The 21,474-nt window shown below is 43.1% G+C and overlaps 1 long non-coding RNA gene across 1 annotated transcript; it reads right to left on the bottom strand.

Moving 5' to 3' along the window:
- Positions 1-16,851: 16,851 nt before the first annotated feature.
- On the bottom strand, positions 16,852-19,851 carry LOC143288100 (uncharacterized). Its single transcript, XR_013056033.1, has 3 exons — positions 19,134-19,851; positions 18,345-18,501; positions 16,852-17,720 (listed from the first exon to the last, which is right to left on the bottom strand). It is a non-coding gene; the product is annotated as an uncharacterized LOC143288100 (long non-coding RNA).
- Between the last annotated feature and the right edge of the window lie 1,623 nt (positions 19,852-21,474).

Below are 21,474 nucleotides of genomic sequence, written 5' to 3'. Positions count from 1 at the left end.
AAAGGGTCCTTAGTTGAGAGGCATACTCCCCCACTGTTTCCCCCACACCCTGTTGGCGTTTATAAAAGGCAGCTGCCAGTGTGGGGCCATCGCGCTGCTCCCCCCAGTTTTCCTTGATCAACTCTAAAATTTTGTCTGGCGAGTTTACGTCAGCAGTCGGCAGTCTGACGATTTCCTGTCGGGCCCGGCCTTCCAGCGAAGCGAGGAGCCACCCCGCTGCTACTGAGTCTGGTAAGGGCTGGAGTTCGAGGGCCAGCCTAACCTCGCGGATGAAGTCCTCGACATCTAATGTCCCTTCCTCCCCAGAGAACTTGGGCAGCTTGTGGGGGCGGAGGGTGATGGCGTGTGCTTCGTTTGCCATTGCTCAGTTTGCTGTATTCAGCTGCACTGTTTTCCTGTTGTTGTATGGATGGTAACTTTCTGCTCCTAAAGGCACCCTGCTCGCAGCGCCAATTGTGTGATGGTCTCAGGGTAAGGGTAGGGTTGGAGTGGAGTGGAGATAGGGGTAAGGGTATGGTTGGAGTGGAATGAGGAATTAACAGTAGTAAAAGATAGCAGGTTCTCGTGCAGGCAGGAGCATATGAAAGCGGACGCCCTTTCAGTTGTTTATTCACTACAGTTATTACAGGAAAACAGTGCCTGCAAGACGCAAACAAATAAAAGCCATAAATACAATGTCAATGTTGCATGTACGTATAACAATCAGCATACATGAGGCAAAGACCAAGACTGGTAGAGTACCCGCATCAACAAAGTATAAAGGAGGGAACCAAAACCAAACCGAAACACAAAAACCATATTCAACAATACATGAACACTGGAAGCACCATAAGTGGGAAGTCAGTCATTCATGGATGTGGGTAGCATGGAGCATACACAGTGCTGTGCCTACCTCTGGGTTTGGTATTTGCCCAAAACAACTATATGCAACTCCCTTAGTCAAGTACCATTAATACTAACATACCTTATAGTAAATAATAACAACATAATTATCAAAATACAACAAACTCATCCCACCAATTCCAAATGGGAAATCAAACCTCAAACTTAGTACATAAAATATTTAACATATAATTTATAAAATACACTCACTATCAAGTACACATACACAGTAAACTCATAAAAGCAACATGTCTGTTATTCTTCACCCGGTCCCCAAGACCATGCAACTAAAGGGCTAGGGTTATACTTAATTAGTAAGGTAACCAAACAACCTAATTCATGGAAAACTATTTCAGCTGTAGCAAATTTAAAGCGACTCAAATGAATCAATCATCATGTGGCACTATACCGGAGTATGCTGTATAGGAGAAAGCATGATAACTGAGCTGGAAAGACTATTACTTGGTCTGGACTCAAAAAGCTCATACTGTGTCAAAGTGACTCAAATGAAGCAGTTTATCATGTAGCACTATACGGGAATAAGCCGTATAGGAGAGAGCATGATAACTAACTTACAAATAACAGACTGATGCATATCAGGTGGTTTTAACCAATAACTGATATTAATCAAACACTATCTTGTAATCACCTCAACAGAATACTACACACATCTTAGAGTACTGAGCACACTGTAGCGGTACAACCGAGATCAGCATGTAAGATAATAACTGAATAGTAAACAAGATGGAGAATCAGTGGCTTAGATGTAATACTGGCAACCTGATAGACCAGAGAGTAAGTGAAGCACCATCATGGCTTAACCATTAGGTGGTGAATGAACTTACACAAGTTATCCGTTGCATCAAAGCCAAATATGAGCATAGCTAAGCTTGCGCTCAACATTTAAATTGTCTCCGCTGAAGCGGGGATAAGTAACCTAACCTTCAGTAACAGCAGATGAGAGAGAATGAGTCATCCCCTAGAACATTCTGGAACAGACTATCTTGTGTCCCGAGACGTCACTGACTGACGTAAAAAGAATCAAATGGAATACTTCTACAGACATATGACGACATGGCGATTTTCTAGATCAGTCATAGCCTAGCTGTGCCTAACATGTCAAAGCCATAACTAAACAAAGAATTAACTGAACAAAGCAACAACTGAACATACTTATATGAACACAAGTACTGTGTCGAAGAATACCTTTCACAAGTCAACACGTTCTACACAATAGTACTTGCAGCCATACGTAGCGAGATGCTGTTGTGGGAACGACACTGACCACTACACAGCAAGAGACAAAGGGAGCAGGTGCTGGCCACGGCTGGCTCGGGTGTGGAAGTGACCACTCATCACCCGCTCGGCCAATTTATACAAATTAGGCGAACTACAAAGACAATCACGTGGGCTGCAAACCAAATCGTCACTAATCTGAAGAAATCTGATGAGAACTGTGCTTGTTACAAGGTGTTCAGTGACAGATTTCTAGATGATTACTGAACCGATTTGCATCGGATAAGTTGCAAAAGAAAGAGCTCAACGCCTACTTTATAATGAGTGTAAAATGAAGTGTTGATTATTTAAGATGAATTTATAATCTTAATTTAAGTCACCTGAACAGGGTCAGTTTTAACGAGCTCGTCGCTGAAAATTACAAACTGCGTTAAATCAGTTTCACGTAGGCAAACATAAATGGAATAGATTTAAAGATGAAATTAAGACGATTCTGCCAGTATATAATACTAGTAGTTTACTGATCTGACAAAAGAGCTATTAATTAAATACTGTGGAACAGAAACACAAGTTTGCTCTCAGCCAATGACGTACCGGGATGCGACATTGGGCGAGCTGTGAGCAGGTGTCTGGCGAGGAGGACAAAATGATGTAAGCGGAGTGACGTCACACATTCTGTGCGCGGGTTATGAGGGAAAACTGTCGTCTGCTGTGGCTTGTGCGTGAATAGTGTTGGAGCAAGCATAGCGCGCTTGGTCACACCTCCCCCCATCTTTTGAAAACCATCGTCCGCGATGGTTAATTTAAAGTAATTCTTGTGAGGAGACTTAGCTGAGCATCAAACAAGAATTATTGGGCAGGTAAGGGAGATAATTTAGCTGATAACTAATAGCTAAGCGAATGTGAAATGACTGCAACATTCTTAGGAACAATACTCTACTTCTATATTCAATGTGGCTTTAGCCAGGTTAAGTTAAGAGTTTAGTCAAATGCATCCTAACTTAACTTTGAAGAGTTTGATATAGAGAAGGGGTTGGAAAGCATTCAGTTTTGTGCATATCAATCTATGTATCACATGATTGCCCGACTAGTGCTTAGAATTAACAAGCAAGCATTTCAACAACAAATATTTGTCTTTGCAAAGACCACTTAGCAGGATTGGCCTTGGGGAGGCAAGAATTAAAAAAAAAATAGAAGAAAAAAAGTACACCAAAACCCACAAAATATAAATTCCACCTAAACTGGTTGGAATGAAAACAAAATAAGAAAACATGTACATAAGAGATGAAACAGTTTGCGTTGCACTGGCCACATGGCAGAAAAGGGCATGGGAGAGGCAAGACTAGAAAAAAAATAGAGTGGATGAAATAGTCCTAGTTGCAAGTGAGACTAGAATTTCAACCTCAATTGTCCATTCTGGGGAAGGAAAGGAAAAGAATGTCAATTCTTAATTCTGGCCTTCTCTTTGAGGCGCTGGGACCGTCTTTGCACAGGGGCCGATGCTGCAGGCAGGTCGTTCTGGGCTGTGGCCTGGGGTGCTTCTGACGCAGTGTCGGGTGGAGGAGTTCCACACCTGGGCTGGGGATGGGGTGGTATTATAAACCATACCTCATCATCAGAGTCTGTGTCAGAGTCTTGTGGAGATGGAACTGGAGGTTGCTGTTTGGGCTGGTCTGGCTCCCAGTCTGCGATGGGTTCAGTTGCTGGCAGCAGGTGTTTTCTGTTGATGACCTTCTCGGGGCCACCCGCCAATGGCACCACGGAGTAGACATGTAGGTGTCCATAGGGGCGGTTAGTCACCTGGTGGAGATCTGGCTGCCAGAAGTCCTGTATCTTGTTGCGGCCCAGGACTCGGTTCCTTACGTAGACGTAGTCCCCAACGTGTAGATCATTGGCCGTGCTGTGTTGCCTGTTGAACTTGGCACGTTGCAGGGCTGCCTGTTGCAGTTGGTGTAGTGCCCTCTGGTGTGCCACCTGGAGTCGCTGTCGGTGCTGCCTCACCCAGTCCACAGCTCCTGCGGCTGTCGGTTCAGGGCGCCCTAGAAGATCGTCTACCGGGAGCCTGGGTTCCTGTCCAAACAAAAGAAAGTGTGGGGCAAACCCCGTGGAGGCATGAGGCGTGTTGTTGTACGCCTGCACAACCTCCGGCAGATGTATGGGCCAGCGTCTCTTCTGCTCCGGTGGTAGGGTGCGCAGCAGATCATGGAGGGATCGGTTGAACCGCTCACACTGGGCGTTACCCTGTCCATTAACGCAACATCTAGACTTGTCTTTTCTCTCATTCTCTCTCGCCTTGACTACTGTAACTCTGTATTGTCTGGTTTGCCTGCTTCATCAATTCAGTCCCTTCAGCGCATACAAAACTCTGCTGCCCGACTCGTCCTCAGAAAGAAAAGATCTGAGCACATCACTCCTCTTTTGCAACATCTCCACTGGCTCCCTGTCTCACACAGAATAAAGTACAAGATCAGCACTCTGTGCTACAAATGTATTCACAAATCAGCCCCTTCCTATCTCTGTAGCTGCCTTCACCTCTACACTCCATCTCGCTCACTACGCTCAGTTTCGGATCCACTCTATTTACGCATACCCAGATTCAAACTCTCGACTGTTGGCCGCCGTTCTTTCTCTGTCTCTGGACCTTGCAATTGGAATGAACTTCCTCTTTCGCTTCATCAAGTCTCCAGACTCAGCTCTTTCAAGTCTGGCCTTAAAACCCACCTCTTCCCAAAATAGCCTCCCTTCCCTGCCTCTTCCTTGTCTCAGTTTCTCCAGTTTTAGAGTTATGCGTGCGTGAGAATGACTGGTGCGAAAGCAGTTAGATTTGTCTATGCACAAGATTCAGCGCTATATAAATACCATTATTATTATTTATTATTAATGATAATGTGTGCATCGTTCTGCGACCAAAACCTCGTGTCAACTATCCTCACACACACACACACACACACACACACACACACACACACACACACACACACACAAACGAACACACACAATCTATTCATTTTTTCCCCCAGAAAGTGTGTGTGTGTGTGTGTGTGTGTGTGTGTGTCTGTCTGTCTGTCTGTCTGTGTCTGTGTCTGTGTTTGTTTTCTTTTATTTGCTTGCTTGTTTGTTTCTTCATGTACACGCACAAACAGAGAGAGAGAGAGAAAGAGACAGAGTGAGGAAATAAAGAGATGGAGAGTCTTGCAGCGACCTGATAATTATCTCTTCTTCTTCTTCCTCCCCCTCCTTCTCCTCCTCGTCTTCCACCTTTTATTCTTCTTGTTGTTCTTCTTATGCGTATTGATATTTCTGTTTATTTATGTTGTTATTGATGTTGTTGTTGTTATTCTTCTTCTTCTTCTTCTTCTTATGCATATTGATATTGCTCTTTATTTACGTTGTTAGTGATGGTATTATTGATGTTGTTATTGTTGTTGTTGTTGTTGTTGTTCTTCTTCTTCTTCTTCTTCTTCTCATTAATATCGGCGTAGTCATCATCATCAGCAGCAGCACCAGTGCCACCACCACCATCATCACCATCAACATCAGTAGTAGTAGTAGTAGTAGTTGTTGTTGTTGGTGTTGTTGTATAGTTCTCTAGTGGTTGTTGTTGTTGTTGTTGGTGTTGTTGTTGTATAGTTTTCTAGTGGTTGTTGTCGTTGTTGTTGGTGTTGTTGTTGTATAGTTCTCTAGTGGTTGTTGTCGTTGTTGTTGGTGTTGTTGTTGTATAGTTCTCTAGTGGTTGTTGTTGTTGCTGTTGGTGTTGTTGTATAGTTCTCTAGTGGTGGTTGTTGCTGTTGTATAGTTCTCTAGTGGTTGTTGTTGCTGTTGGTGTTGTTGTTGTATAGTTCTCTAGTGGTTGTTGCTGTTGTTGTATAGTTCTCTAGTGGTTGTTGTTGTTGATGTTGGTGTTGTTGTATAGTTCTCAAGTGGTTGTTGTTGTTGCTGTTGGTGTTGTTGTATAGTTCTCTAGTGGTTGTTGTTGTTGCTGTTGGTGTTGTTGTATAGTTCTCTAGTGGTTGTTGTTGTTATTGTTGTTGGTGTTGTTGTATAGTTCTCTAGTGGTTGTCGTTGCTGTTGTTGTTGTTGTATAGCTCTCTAGTGGTTGTTGTTGTTGCTGTTAGTGTTGTTGTATAGTTCTCTAGTGGTTGTTGTTGTTGCTGTTGGTGTTGTTGTATAGTTCTCTAGTGGTTGTTGTTGTTGCTGTTGCTGTTGTTGTATAGTTCTCTAGTGGTTGTCGTTGCTGTTGGTGTTGTTGTATAGTTCTAGCTAGTGGTTGTTGTTGTTGCTGTTGGTGTTGTTGTACAGTTCTCTAGTGGTTGTTGTTGTTGTTGTTGTTGTATAGTTCTCTAGTGATTGTTGTCGTTGCTGTTGGTGTTGTTGTATAGTTCTCTAGTGGTTGTTGTTGTTGCTGTTGGTGTTGTTGTATAGTTCTCTAGTGGTTGTTGTTGTTGCTGTTGGTGTTGTTGTATAGTTCTCTGGTGGTTGTTGTTGCTGTTGGTGTTGTTGTATAGTTCTCTAGTGGTTGTTGTTGTTGCTGTTGGTGTTGTTGTATAGTTCTCTAGTGGTTGTCGTTGCTGTTGGTGTTGTTGTATAGTTCTCTAGTGGTTGTTGTTGTTGCTGTTGGTGTTGTTGTATAGTTCTCTAGTGGTTGTTGTTGCTGTTGGTGTTGTTGTATAGTTCTCTAGTGGTTGTTGTTGCTGTTGGTGTTGTATAGTTCTCTAGTGGTTGTTGTTGTTGTTGTATAGTTCTCTAGTGATTGTTGTCGTTGCTGTTGGTGTTGTTGTATAGATCTCTAGTGGTTGTTGTTGTTGCTGTTGGTGTTGTTGTATAGTTCTCTAGTGGTTGTTGTTGCTGTTGGTGTTGTTGTATAGTTCTCTAGTGGTTGTTGTTGTTGCTGTTGCTGTTGTTGTATAGTTCTCTAGTGGTTGTTGTTGTTGTTGACGCACAGTTGCTGTCAGAAGTAACAGCAGCAGTAGAAGTGGTAGTGCGACACCTGTGGGTGCCTGTGTGCTTCCAGCTCTGGGCTGTGGAGTCATGTGCTCTGTCCTCGCTCAGTTCACAGACCTCATCACCGTCGGCTCCCGACGGACTACCAAGAAGGGGTAGTGTCAGCAATTATTAGCATACACACCCTCCTCCCCCTCCTTCACATAATCATTATCATCATCACCATCCTACACATCATCATCATCACCATCATCATCACCATCACCATCATCATCACCATCGCCATCATCATCACCATCACCACCATTATTCTCATCATCAACATCCTACATAAAAACATCATCAACATCACCATCTTACACACCAACACCATCATCATCACCACCACCCTACACATCACCATTACCACCACCACCACCACCATCACCATCATCATCATCACCATCCTACACACCACCACCATCATCAGCACATTTCGAATATCTGTAAAGTTGCCTATTTGGAACTGCGTAGAATCAGCTCTATCCGCCACTATCTCTCAACCAATGCAACCAAGACACTTTTATGCTCTCTGGTTCTCTCAAGATTGGATTACTGCAACTCTCTTTTGGCCGGCCTTCCCAAATGTCTGTTAGACAGACTCCAACGAATTCAGAATAACGCTGCCAGACTCATTTGCAGAGCTTCTAAATTTGACCATGTTTCTCCTCTCCTTCAGTCTCTCCACTGGTTGCCTGTTTCTGATCGAATAGACTATAAGGTATCCACTCTAACCTTTTCTGCAGTTAACGGATCTGGCCCCAAGTATCTTTCTGAACTCCTCCATATTTATACCCCGTCTCGCCAGCTCCGTTCTTCCTCTGATACTCGACTTCTCAGGATACCTCATCTAGTCATCTTGGGGGTGGGTGGTTTGGGCTCTGTGGGTGCGCAGATGACTGGTCAGGCCAATCCGCGCCCAGAAGGTTCTGACGCAGTGTGGACAGGGGATGGTGGCGGCTGTCGGGGACTTGCTGGCACTGCTTTTCCTGACCTGTCTGCGTTGCTCTGCTGCAGCAATTATGTTGGCCTCACAGGATTTGGCGCCTTTGTGGACAGCTGAACGCCACTTTGGTCTGTCCATTGCATTCAGCTCCCATGTGTCTTTGAAGCGCTTCTTTTAGCCTCCATGGGAGTGCTTGCCATGTTGGAGTTCGCCATACAGCAGTTTCTTGGGGAGCCGGTGGTCTGGCATGCGAACTACATGGCCTGCCCAATGCAGCTGGGCCTGCATCAAGATGGTGTAGATGCTGGGCAAGTTTGCACGAGTGAGCACCTCTGTGTCAGGGATCTTCTCTTGCCACTTTATGCCAAGAAGTTTTCTGAGGCTGGTGGTGTGGAAGTGTTTCAGCTTTTTGGCGTGGCGTTTGTAGACCGTCCATGATTCACATCCATAGAGCAGTGTGGTGAGAACTATGGCCTTGTATACTTTGAGCTTCGTCTCCAGGGTGATGCCTCTTCTGTTCCAAACGTTTTTATGGAGTCTGCTGAAGGCAGCACTGGCTTTGGAGAGTCTGGCATTCACCTCGTCGTCGATGACAACTGTGCGAGAGAGTGTACTGCCCAGGTATGTGAAGTTGTCCACCGCGTTCAGTCGTTGCCCGTTGATGAAGATGTTTGGTTCAACGTAAGGCTTTCCTGGAGCTGGCTGGTGCATCACCTCAGTCTTCTTTGTGCTGATTCTGAGGCCAAAGTTGTCACAGGCAGCAGAGAACTTGTCGACACTGTTGTTGCATGTCAGCTCCGGAGGCAGCGTTGAGAGCGCAGTCATCAGCAAACAGGAAGTCGTTGACGGTGTCTGTCCTCACCTTGGTTTTTGCTTGAAGCCTCCTGAGGTTAAAGAGTGAGCCATCTGTGCGGTACCTGATGCCAATGCCTACGTCAGCGTCTCTGAAGGCATCTGTCAGCATGGCTGAAAACATGAGACTGAACAGGGTGGGGGCAAGAACACACCCTTGCTTGACTCCGTAGGAGACAGGGAATGGTTCTGAAGTCTCTCCATTGTCTTTGACTCGGGCCAGCATCCCATCGTGAACTTTCTGGGACATCCGTACTTCGCCATTATTCTCCAAAGGCCATCTCTGCTAACAGTATCGAAGGCCTTGGTCAGATCGACATAGGTGGAGTAAAGGTTGGCGTTCTGTTCCTGACACTTCTCCTGGAGCTGCCTGGCAGCAAACACCATGTCGATAGTCCCGCGTTCTTTCCGGAAGCCACACTGGCTCTCTGGTAGGAGACCTTGCTCAAGGTGCGCTATGAGACGGTTGAGTAGCACTCTGGCCAGAGTCTTGCCTGCAACGGACAGCAGGGATATTCCACGATGGTTGTCACAGGCCTGACGATTTCCTTTGTGCTTGTACAGGTGTATGATGGAAGTAAATAATAAAATTAAAGGCTGGCTCCCACCAACAATCACAACAACAAAATAAACACTTGTGACGAAGAACTTTCACCACATTCGCCAGCTACAGACACAAAATGACACAATATAACACTAAATAGCAATTTAACCTTTTATTTCCCTTAATACAACACGTGCACAGCCCACTTAATCACACACTCAACACTCAGCCTTCTCGTTCGCTTCCGACGTAATGGTAACTTCAGCACACTCCACACTAAACCCACAATCTTTCCACGCAATCCTGCGAGTAACAATCTCAATGCCTGGTCGATAACCTCTCGACCACCACATACATAGGTCACCAATCAAAGAACATTCACAATCCAGCATGCAAAGGTTATAGTACAACAAGAGCAAAAGACATTCTTAGGGTCTCTTATGATCGGTACGAATCATCCCCTGGAGTTCCCGAAACCTCAAGGCACGTTCAGGCCTAGTTATTTAACACAGTACTTACGAAGAACTCTCTGACGTCACGAACTCCTCATTCTGCACTACACCACACATGCTGGAATCTCACGTCTCTGTTATGACTTGACACACGCACTACACAAACAATGCCTCCACATCTTCAGCAGCAACAAATCGACGCGTCGCGCTGACGGCCACCACCTTTTCCCTCCTCTCGTCGAAGAGCACGCTCGTGCTGGGACACTTCACCACGAGCGTTCCGGGCTCCTGCCTCGTCGACCTCGGGGTGAAGTCCGAAGTCCGCCTCCTCCGGTAACCGCAGCTCCCCCACACGTGGATAACCAACGTTTCGCTCTCCCTCTGTCCGAGAACCTACACTCAGCTTCCCCTACCACACGTCGGACCACTCACACAGGGAGAATGTACAGGGGTGGGATAGATCTAAACGGTAAAACAAAATATGATTAGGCAGATCCAGCCAGAAGAAAAGGTTATGGGGCTATGTACAGGAACGGAGATGCACAATGGGAATTTCACGTATCCAACGTCCTCCGACGCCCGCTGGCCACGCTTTCCCAGGACGACGAACACAAAAGGGAACTGGCTCACACCCCGTACTTCACAGTCACTGGTGACAAAGGAATAACACCATTCTTCGCCGCACAGCAACGTTGTACTAAGCTTAGTAACGCAAGATGTAGCTCACCCACAGCAATGCTAGTACCCCAGTCCCAAAGCAAACAATACAATCCTTCAGCACACTTCTAACAAGTGCTTCAGGCACAAGGAAAACAAGGAATAGTCCATCACCTCTGGACTGAAGTCCCTAGCACACAGTACCACCATGCACTAAGTCACATCCAAAACACATGGAGCAAAAAAAAAAACGCCTGCCTTCCGCAGGGAGCACACACATAGGTATCTCTCTTAACTACCCCCATGTAGAACTCTCTGATTGGTTAAAATATACTACAGCTGATTGGTTAAAATACACTACAGCTGATTGGATGACCTTACATTCTGATTGGTTAAAATACACTACAGCTGATTGGTTATATACAAGTCTATTTACAAATGTAGACTCTTGCACTCGCTGCCTTACTTGGCAACAACCACACTACATTTGGCGCTTAGCGCTGTCTCAGTCCTGACATAGATATCAGCTGGAATGGAGTCTGAGTCAGGGGCTTTGCCATTGGATAGCAGACCGATAGCTTTCTGGGTCTCCTCCAAAGTTGGAATGGCATCCAACGACTCACTGACTGGCACCTGGGGGAGTAGGTCGATGGCTTCATCATTGATGGTGGAGGGGCGGTTCAGTACACTGTCAAAGTGTTCAGCCCATCTCTCAAGGATCCCGTCCTTGTCAGTGATCAGGGTAGAACCATCAGCACTGAGGAGTGGAGGTAGTGGGACTGTAGACTTCTTTCAGGCTGTTATAGAAGTTCTTCATGTCGTTCCTGTCTGCAAAGCCCTGGATCTCATCAGCTTTGTTGCTCAACCAGGAATCCTGCATATGCCGCGGCTTCAGCTGGATGGTGCTGCGTGCACTCTTCAGTATGTCTTTCTTTGACTGTGACTTGGGATCTTCAATGTGGGCTCTGTAGACCTGGCGTTTGTCCTCTAGCAGCTGCTTGATCTCAGTGCAGTTCTCATCAAACCAGTCTTTGTGCTTCCTGACAGAAGGCCCCAGGCACTCCATGGCAGTGTTGTACACCGTCTCATGCAGTGCGCCCCATGCTGCCTCCACATTCTGGTTGTCCAGCAAGGTGGACTCAAGGCGTTCCTCCAGGGTGTCAGCAAAGCTCTGCTTGATGTTGCCTAGCTCCAGCTTGTTGACATTCAGGCGTTTGAGTGCTTTCATGCCCTGAGTCCGTCTCTTGGGCTGAATGTAGATGTTGAGCTTGGAGACGATAAGGCGGTGGTCTGTCCAGCACTCGGTGCCGCACATGGCCCTCGTGACTCGTACGTCCTGCCTGTCCCTCTTCCTGACGATGACAAAGTCGATGAGATGCCAGTGCCCAGAGCGAGGATGCATCCATGACGTCCTGTTACGGGTAGGGAGGCAGAAGATGGTGTTTGTGGTAAGAAGGTTGTGCTCAGCACATGTCTGGAGAAGTAGTTGGCCATTGCTGTTACAGTTACCAACCCCATGCTTCCCAATCACTCCTTCCCAGGAGGTGCTGTCACCACCAACACTTGCGTTAAAGTCACCAAGAATGATGAGCTTGTCTGCGTTGGGAACAGTGGTGATGACAGCGTTCATGTCCTCGTAGCACATGTCCTTGATCTCATCTGGGTTGGTCATGGTGGGCGCGTGAGGATGGCTTTACCTCCGGGTGACCCTTTATCGATGTTCTGTGTGCTCCAGTTCAGAGGGAGTGCCTTGCTGGACGTGTCTCGTCTTTGTTTTGTTTTTTTATTTCCAGCGTCAGGGTAGTGGTACCCGGTTGGCAGGTGAGTTCGCTGTTGCATTGTTGAACTTATCTGTTGTAGTTTGTACTTGTCAGTTGGCTGTTATAAGTGCTGTTTCTTTGTTCATTTGTCCTGTTCTGTTAACTCACTCGCTGCCATTGTCCGCATATGCGGACATCGTCGGAGAAAGCGCTGGATGCCAATGTCCGCATATGCGGACTTGGATTTTAAAAAGTCGTGCTGTCGGAGTGACGCGTCGGATGCGAAAATCAAAAGCAGATGTGATATCTTACGTCACCTCTGGTCAGCTTTTCATTCACACACGCTGCGTGTGTGTCGCGATAAGCTCAACCGCACTTGATAACAAAGCGTGCCCCCTGTCAGCTTTGTAAGTTATTTGACAAGATGGCGTCACGACGAAGTGTTCGACACGGTCGGAGAGGTGAAATGTTACTCAGCGTCGAAGATACTTTGAAATTATCCAAACTGAAGGCTCTGATGTCGAAGGAGATAATGTTGATTCTTCGGACAGTTAATTTGAACCAGATCCCGATGAACTAGAAACAGATTCGGCCACTGAAGAGAGTGTTTACAATGGAGAGGAAAGTGAGGAACACATGTGCCAGCAGATGAGACAGACACAGACGACGAAACCACTGAGGAAATGGACGATTTTGCAAGTGTTTTCACCAGTGATTGGACTGACAATTTTTCTTTTTTTCCCTCTTGCACATCCCTTCACTGGCATACTAGGTTTGTCAGCTGACTGGCCAGTCAACACCCAGCCGGTTGAGTTTTTTTCTTCTTTCTTCTTTGATTTTCATTATGTAGAGACAATATTTTTTCTTGTATGAGTGAATTTCAACTTTCTTCACCACCTGTTCATACTTCATTGCATGCACTAGGTCTTCAGTTCCTCAAATAGTGTTAGAATGTGATGTGGAACATGTTGGTGTACCTTTCTGATGGGTGCAAAAATGATAAAAAAATACACTAAATATTGATACCGCGATCAACATCAAGACGGTGAGTAAATACTTTGATTTTTTGCACACATATGGAACAACATTCCTTGCATACATATACTAAATATCAATTGTCTGGGTGTTTATTTGGTTTTTTTACAATTTTTTCCCCATCCTATACAAACCCTGGGTTTTCAGGGATTGGCAAGGGCAAAAACTCTTGGCATGGAGTGAGTTAAGATGCCAGATGTTTGATTTTGTTTATTGGGATTTGAGGGTTAATGCTAAAAAGTCAGGCTTGTATTGTTTTCCTTTGTTGTGATAATATTTTAAACATAACTTTTTAAAAATATTATGGTTACTGGGTTTATTAACTATGTTAAAGTATTTCAGCCACTAACGTTTCCTTGTGAACCCCTTTACTATTATTGTAAGAATGTGTATACTTTCGTTTTGTTCACAAGGTCAAATTATCATTGATATGTTTTCCAAACTATCAGTTTGTTTGTTTTTTGTCCCAAGTTCTTTCGTCTTATGTACAATATCTTCCAGAAAATGTGTTCACTAGTGAGTGTGAAGTGCGGGGCGGCGTCAACGGAATCTTATAGCGATATTTTTACTGCTGTTTCAGTGTGGTTAAAGCTTTTGTTTATCAGTTTGTCTTGTGTGTTCATTGAGGAGGGGGGGGGGGGGGGCAGGGGTAACCCTACCAGAAGGGTAATGAAATCTATGCAGTTTTCAGCATCCCACTTCCTGCACCATTTCCCCTTCAGCCTGTGTTGGCCAGGCGGCGTTGTTGCTCCTTCTGCTGCTGACTGCTGTCTTCAGTCCTGCTGCCCTCTTCTCATCACTGTCATCGTTTGTTCACTAGTTTCGTCGGCTTCTGTTTTCATCTGTCTTCAGTTTTCGCCGTTCAAGTCATCGTCTTGTGTTGTGCAGTGCTTCAGTTTATCTATTCGTCAAACGTCCTTAGTTCATTGTTAGCATTCTCCGGACTGACTGCCGCTGGACGGCCGTGTCTTAAAGCTCTGTGTTTTGTGTGTGTGTGTGTGTGTGTGTGTGGTGGGGGTTATTTATCCATTGTCGTCATTTAAGTTTATCATTTCTTGCTAAGATTGTAGTTGTTTTATTAGTCAAGTTCTGTGTGGGATGGAATAAATGTATGTGAACCCCGAATTATTTTAGTCTGTGTTTGTGTTGTCAGGGTGTTAGTGCTGGGTTGGGTGGGGGTTTCAAGTCCGCTCTCATATAGAGCGTGACATCATGTGAAGCGCCCTCAGCTCTTAGAAATGGCACTGTATAAATGTAGATTTTTTTTTTAATTCAACAAAAATAAAATTGTGATGAAGGAGTATAAAAAAAATATAAAAAATAATAAAAAGAACAACGTCACGACCACACCAGATTTCACCACTTCCATCATCACAACCACACCTGATGTCACCACTTCCATCATCACAACCACACCACATTCCACCACTTCCATCATCACAACCACACCTGATGTCACCACTTCCATCATCACAACCACACCTGATGTCACCACTTCCATCATCACAACCACACCAGATGTCACCACTTCCATTACAATCACACCAGATGTCATCACTTCCATCATCACAACCACACCAGATTTCACAACTTCCATCATCACAACCACATCAGATGTCATCACTTCCATCATCACAACCACACCAGATGTCATCGCTTCCATCATCACAACAGCGGTGCACACCAATGGCGGGGTTTGGTTAATCTGCCAACCAATCAACGTCTTGAATTTCATGGTTATTAAATTTTCTCGTACGGATACAATACGTATTTGTCATTATATTTTGCTTTCATCGTGTTTTCGTCCGTGTTGTCATTTCTCCCATTTCTTTCATACGCATTTGTGTCAGCTGTCTGTATTGTAAAAATGGAAGTAAAAAACATGTTTAAAAAACAGCTTTTCTCTTACGCTTTGGAAAATGCTAATACAGACAATGATATATGTGATTATAAAGTACACGAACAAAAGCAATCAAATTTGATTAAAATGATTTTTTTTCTGATGTCAGAGAAGATGCTGACATAGCCCAAAGGAGCTATACATAAGTGATTAATTAGAAGGGAAAAAAAGATACATATGCAGAAAATGACCAGCCATAATAAACTGTGGAAGGAAACAAACAAATAAGGAAAAGCTTGCTCTTGTCCTTGCTGGATCCTGCAGTTTCTCCGACTTTAATCTTTTTTTTTTCTCCTTTTTTTGTTTTGATGAGTAAAATCCTAGAGCCAACGTATACATCCTCATAACACACTATGTTGCACTTCTTCGTGGTCATTGTTAGATGTGATTCCTCAAAAAGGCAACCATGGCTCCAATCCTCATATGTTTCAACCCTTGCTGATACAACGCACAGTCAGTGCGCAAGACTTCAGCCCCCCCCTCCCCCCACCCTCCCCCCTCGCCCCCCTTAACCCACACCCACACATCCCAACCCCATTAGCTTCGAAAATGATGAAAAGAAAATACCATGCAGTCCCAGCGTGAGCAGCACTGTTTGTGTTACCTGACTGGTTTCAACATGATTTCATTCTCGAAAACAAGTAAAGACATTAAAAAAGCAACAAGCTGAAGCTTGAAGGTGTGCTCGGTAAGCAACACGTGCACACAGTGAACACATAACACAGCAGTATTATAAACAACATCAAATTAACTGATTGGTGGATATCAGATTTGATAGACATCTGTCGTATTTCCTGGGTTCGTGTGGCAGATGTTACAGACAGGCCAAACATGGAAGTCAGCAGTCAGGCACACAATATTAACAAATCAGAATTGTACTTCGGATGCGCCACTGCTGAGTTGGTTTGGCGTTTGGATTCATAGTCAGTGTTAATCGGTGACCAGGGTTCAAGGCCCGTTTCGGCAAGGTATTGTGACCTGGTGGGAAAGGCGTTTTACTCAGATTTTCCCACTCCACACTCAGGTGTGAATGGGGACCTGACTTCAGTTGGGGAAGGTTAAACTGGCGGTAGGAGAGGACTTGGTCCCGCCTTCCTGTGCCGAGGAAATCACACTGGAGCACAGCATAGCATTTGAACAGCACTCGCCAACAGGACATCCCAACGAATACTCAGCAGACGATGAGTTAAAACCAGCTGGTGTATGACTCGAACTGAAAAAGGAGTTCCTATTTTTCTACAGAAGTTGTGCCGCGAGTTGGTTCACCTCATTGCTATCGAGTTGTGCTGGTCCTTATACAGAACTACTAAAATGCGTGGTAGGGCATGAAAGAGATATCAACAAAGTTATGTCTTGATTGTGAACTGTCTATTTCTGTCTTAACTATATGTTACATATTACTGTGTACATTTTAAGTGCCTGTGTGTGCTGGACAAAAATATTTCGGCCTAAGTCCACTAAGTCACGACTGATTTTAAAACAAAATTGTGACCCTCCACCACGAAATGAATCGCTTTGCACCAGAGGTCGATTTTTAGTTATTGGTATATCATAAAAAAAAGTTTGTAAATCGGATGATTCTGTTAAAAGTTATTGTGATTTGAAGTTCTAAAGTCGCGAAAGTAACGAACTGAGAAATCAAGGCCGAAAAGTTTTGGAACATGTTCATAGCAACCACATACTTCTAAGCAAGATATGTTCATGAAATTTGGCACACACATAGTTAGTGGCAATATCCACAATTGCACAAAATTTGAAAGAAAAATATTGAGTGTATTTGATTTTATTCAAATAAGAATTTTCTAATTTTTTTGGAAAGAATTGCAACTGAAGTATTAGTATACTTACTTTTTAATCAGCTCAACATGACTAAAAACCTTCCAGTTTTAAGATCAGTTTTGTTGTGGTGTTGTTTGTGGTCCAATTACTATGAAACTTTTGCTATGTACAGTATGTGTACTAAAATTTATGCCAGATTAGAGGTAAAAAATGCTAAATCATGATGCCGAATCATGTGATTGTTGTAATTCAATGTGCTCACTGGCTTAGTGTGCTTGTGATATTACCATAATCCATACAATAAGCACAACAAAATAACAAAAAAGATCCACACAACAAAACTGCTCATACAAAAGGTACAAGTTCATGTGTGTTTTATCCCAGCATAGCATCAAATGAAATACATTTCATAATCCAAATGAACACTTCAAACACTTCATCTGCAAAGAAAACCTACTTGTCAAACCCATACTTCACACAATAAAGACACACAACCTCATCAAACAAACACTCAATCTGCTAAAAAAAATAAAAATAAAAAATAAAAATAAAAAAATGTGCAGATATGTGGCACAGGTAATCAATTCTTGTGGTACAAAGTGTCATCAGGGTGGATGGTGTTGATATTGAACCTTCTTCCTCCACTCTTTTTTCTCCACCGGTGGTGTCAGTATGTTCCAAAAATGCATGGTTTATCCTGAAACAGTTTGTTATGTAATACTTCTTTATCTCTTTTCATTTCCTTTGTTTTGAATTATTTTCTATATGTTCTAAAGTTTATTCATTAATGCCTTAAATATCAACAGTAATTTCAGTTTTGTACATTTACATCACAGCTTTCATTCTTTACACAGGACTTTACAAAATGCTTTACTTCTAGTTCTATGTATTTTATCAGAAAATAAAAAAAGAATACACTTATGATATATATATATATATATATATATATATATATATATATATATATATATATATATATATATATACATATATATATATATATCATAATATAATCAGACAAAGCAGTTTACTGATAATAAAAGTATGAAATAGTGATTATTAATGCTGTATCACTATGAGTATCAGTGTGCATATCAGTGTGCATGTGCATGACATGCTGCAATCCATTAAGTTACTTTATGCATAGTGGCATGTCAAGCACATGCACACTTATATCGTTTATGTAAATGTCTGTGCAAAAGTTTACAATTCCATACATGTACATCTAGACAAAGTTTGTAAAAAGAAACTAAGTTTGCACACTTCATGGTAAATTTATACTATAAATCATACATAGTACATTAACAGTTGACTCACTCACTCATAGATAGTTCACCAGCAGACAGTTCTTTAGTTGACAGTGTAGTTAGTTTGGTGGTGTTGCCTCTCCTTCTGATGACATGACTTGCCAGCAGTGATATCAGAATTATTCATTGGTGTACAGGCAGGCATATAAAGTACCATCATATCTTTCAGGGCTGAAAAAGAAATTGAACTATTAGTAATACTGTTAGTATTTACTGTTGACACAACTCTATATTTATTTAAAACAACACACACACACACACACACACACACACACACACACACACACACCAACCTGACACACATTCACATAAAATATCCATTGAAGCAAATTCTGTGAAACTGAAAACTGTTCATAATGTCATGCCCCTGAACCTCCCCTTGCTCAGTTAAATGGTTAAACTGTGAAGGGACAGTGTGCGCGCGCGCGTGTGTGTGTGTGTGTGTGTGTGTGTGTGTGTGAGTGAGTATGTGACTCACTGTGTGACACACATTGTGTATGTATGTGTGTGTGTGTGTGTGTGTGTGAGTGACATGTATACACACTGTGTCACACATTGTGTGTGTGTGTGTGTGTGTGTGTGTGTGTGTGTGAGATCTTTTAATTTACATTCTGTTAATTTCCTCAGATTCACTTTATTCTTTTAATCATTTTAAATTCCACATGTCAAACAGTGAATTCCTGTTCCAATGTAAGACAATAAATCAGTCTTGAGTCAATCATTGTTAAATAAATTATTATCAATTGATTATACCATCATTACATTTCAGTATTTGTCAATGTGGGTAAAATAAGAAAGCTTACCTTCAGACACTTCAGCTATATCCAGTCCCCCAGTCACTTTGCTTGAACATTCCTTGTGTGAGCTGTGAGAAACCCAGGTCTATCACTTCAGTGCAGCAAGTCAGTTTCACTTGTTTCCATGTCAGTCACAACACTGATGGCACCTGGTGCATGTGATTTCGGCAATTACAGGCGAAGGCTTCCAATCTTTCTGTATCTAGTGCAAATGTTGATTCGTCATCTACATCAAAATTAATATTATTGTTGATGAAAACTGAACGACAATCCTGCGTCGTCTGCTTTCGAAATCAGCGTTGCCTTCGTGTTCACTGAGATCGATTTCATGAACGGTCAGTTCCATCAATGAAGTACTGGGTTAGAAACTCACAAATGTCGTCTTCTTCATTGAATGGCAAAATGTGTGCAGCGCAAGTGTATCTTGTCAGGAAATCGCCAAGTCAATCTTGAAAACGTGCTTCCGAACCCTGCGACCATGTTTATTTGAGCTAGCGTGCTGAATGGCTGGTTTCGTCACGTGGCCTCTCTCGGCCAATGACAGAGGGGATTTTCCTTCATAGTGACGCATTGTTTACGTAGTGTATCCTTATTTTGAAAGCGACGATTCGCTCGTAGTTAAAAAATCAACCAATGAGAAGGACATAGATTGAAAGAGACGGACTTGACCTTTAAAACAATGTATGATTCGACCGGTCGATTCCAAGAGATGACGGAGGGCAAGCTTGTCATAGGCGATCAGAATGACGGGTTAGGCATTTTAAGCACACTTTTAAGGCAAAAGAAGACACAGTTATGCCTAGATACTTCAATATGAGATAAAAGAAAGCCTAAAGTTTACTATGAAGTCAAAATCTGAAAATCGACAACCTGACCCCCACCCGCCTAAAATCGCCGCTAGCGGGAAAGTTGGTCAGGGACAAAGCGACTCATTCCGTGGTGGAGGGTCACAATTATCGACAAGTTCTTAAACGGTTAAGAGAGGTATAATTATTTAGGTTATTTGTCGGAAGAAATAGACAATGCATACATCTCTCTCGGCAACGTCCACATTTCTTCCCCTCCACTCCTCTGGTTACTGATGGCGTGAACATCCAGACCTTGTTGTGAACACTGCTCATTCCGTTTTGAAGGGAACAATTGTGGATGTCCTCTCTCTCTCTCTCTCTCTCTGTACTGTCCATTCAAATAACTCTCGTGACTGGAATTTCTTCACCAATGAACTGGCGTGCATTTTTGACTCACTTGTGTAAACAAAGTGAATCTATGTTTTAACCCGGTGTTCAGTTGTGTGTGTGTGTGTGTGTGTGTGTGTGTGTGTGTCCGTCCGTGGTAAACTTTAACATTGACATTTTCTCTGCAAATACTTTGTCAGTTGACACCAAATTAGGCATAAAAATAGGAAAAATTCAGTTCTTTCTAGTCATCATGTTTAAAACAATATTGCACCTCTGGGATGGGCACACAAAAATAAAAAATGAAGCCTAATTATATGCAAACTGCATTTACTGTTATATTTATATTTTTTGTATTCTCTAAACTTGGCACTTTGATCTGATATTCTGACCAAACAACAAGAGGAGTCATTATTATCATTTTTTGTTCAAACAGGAACTTCTTTTGCTAATGTGACCAAGTGCGCTATGCTTGCTCCAACACTATTCACGCACAAGCCACAGCAGACGACGTTTTCCCTCCTAACCCACCACAGGATTGTGTGACGTCACTCCGCTTACATCATTTTGTCCTCGTCAGACCACCTGCTCGGCCAGTGTCGCGTCGCGGTACGTCATTGGCTGAGCGCAAACTTGTGTTTCTGCTCCAAAGTATTTAATTAATAACTCTTTTGTCAGATCAGTAAACTACTAGTATTATATACTGGCAGAATTGTCTTAATTCCATCTTTAAATCTATTCCATTTATGTTTGCCTACGTGAAACTGATTTAACGCAGTTTGTAATTTTCAGCGACGAGCTCGTTAAAACTGACCCTGTTCGGGTGACTTAAATTAAGATTATAAATTCATCTTAAATAATCAACCCTTCATTTTACACTCATTATAAAGTAGGCGTTGAGCTCTTTCTTTTGCAACTTATCCGATGCAAATCGGTTCAGGAATCATTTAGAAATCTGTTACTGAACACCTTGGGTAATCCTGCAGTTTAGAATACTAAACTCAGGGGGCCGTTCAAATGAAAAAATAGAGGTTGTTTTAGACTGACCTTGATGCGCTGAGTCGAATGCAACCCTCAGCTAAGCTCTACGGCCACTCCTTGTCATGAAACAGAGACATAATAAATAGTAAACTCAGTCGGTCACTTCCCGAGCAACTATCGGCGAGCCATTT

This window comes from Babylonia areolata, chromosome 12 (genome assembly GCF_041734735.1).
Source record: "Babylonia areolata isolate BAREFJ2019XMU chromosome 12, ASM4173473v1, whole genome shotgun sequence".
Lineage (NCBI taxonomy): Eukaryota > Metazoa > Mollusca > Gastropoda > Neogastropoda > Buccinidae > Babylonia > Babylonia areolata.
The sequence above is the reverse complement of the archived record's forward strand: the minus strand, read 5'-3'. Positions and strand labels throughout refer to the sequence as shown.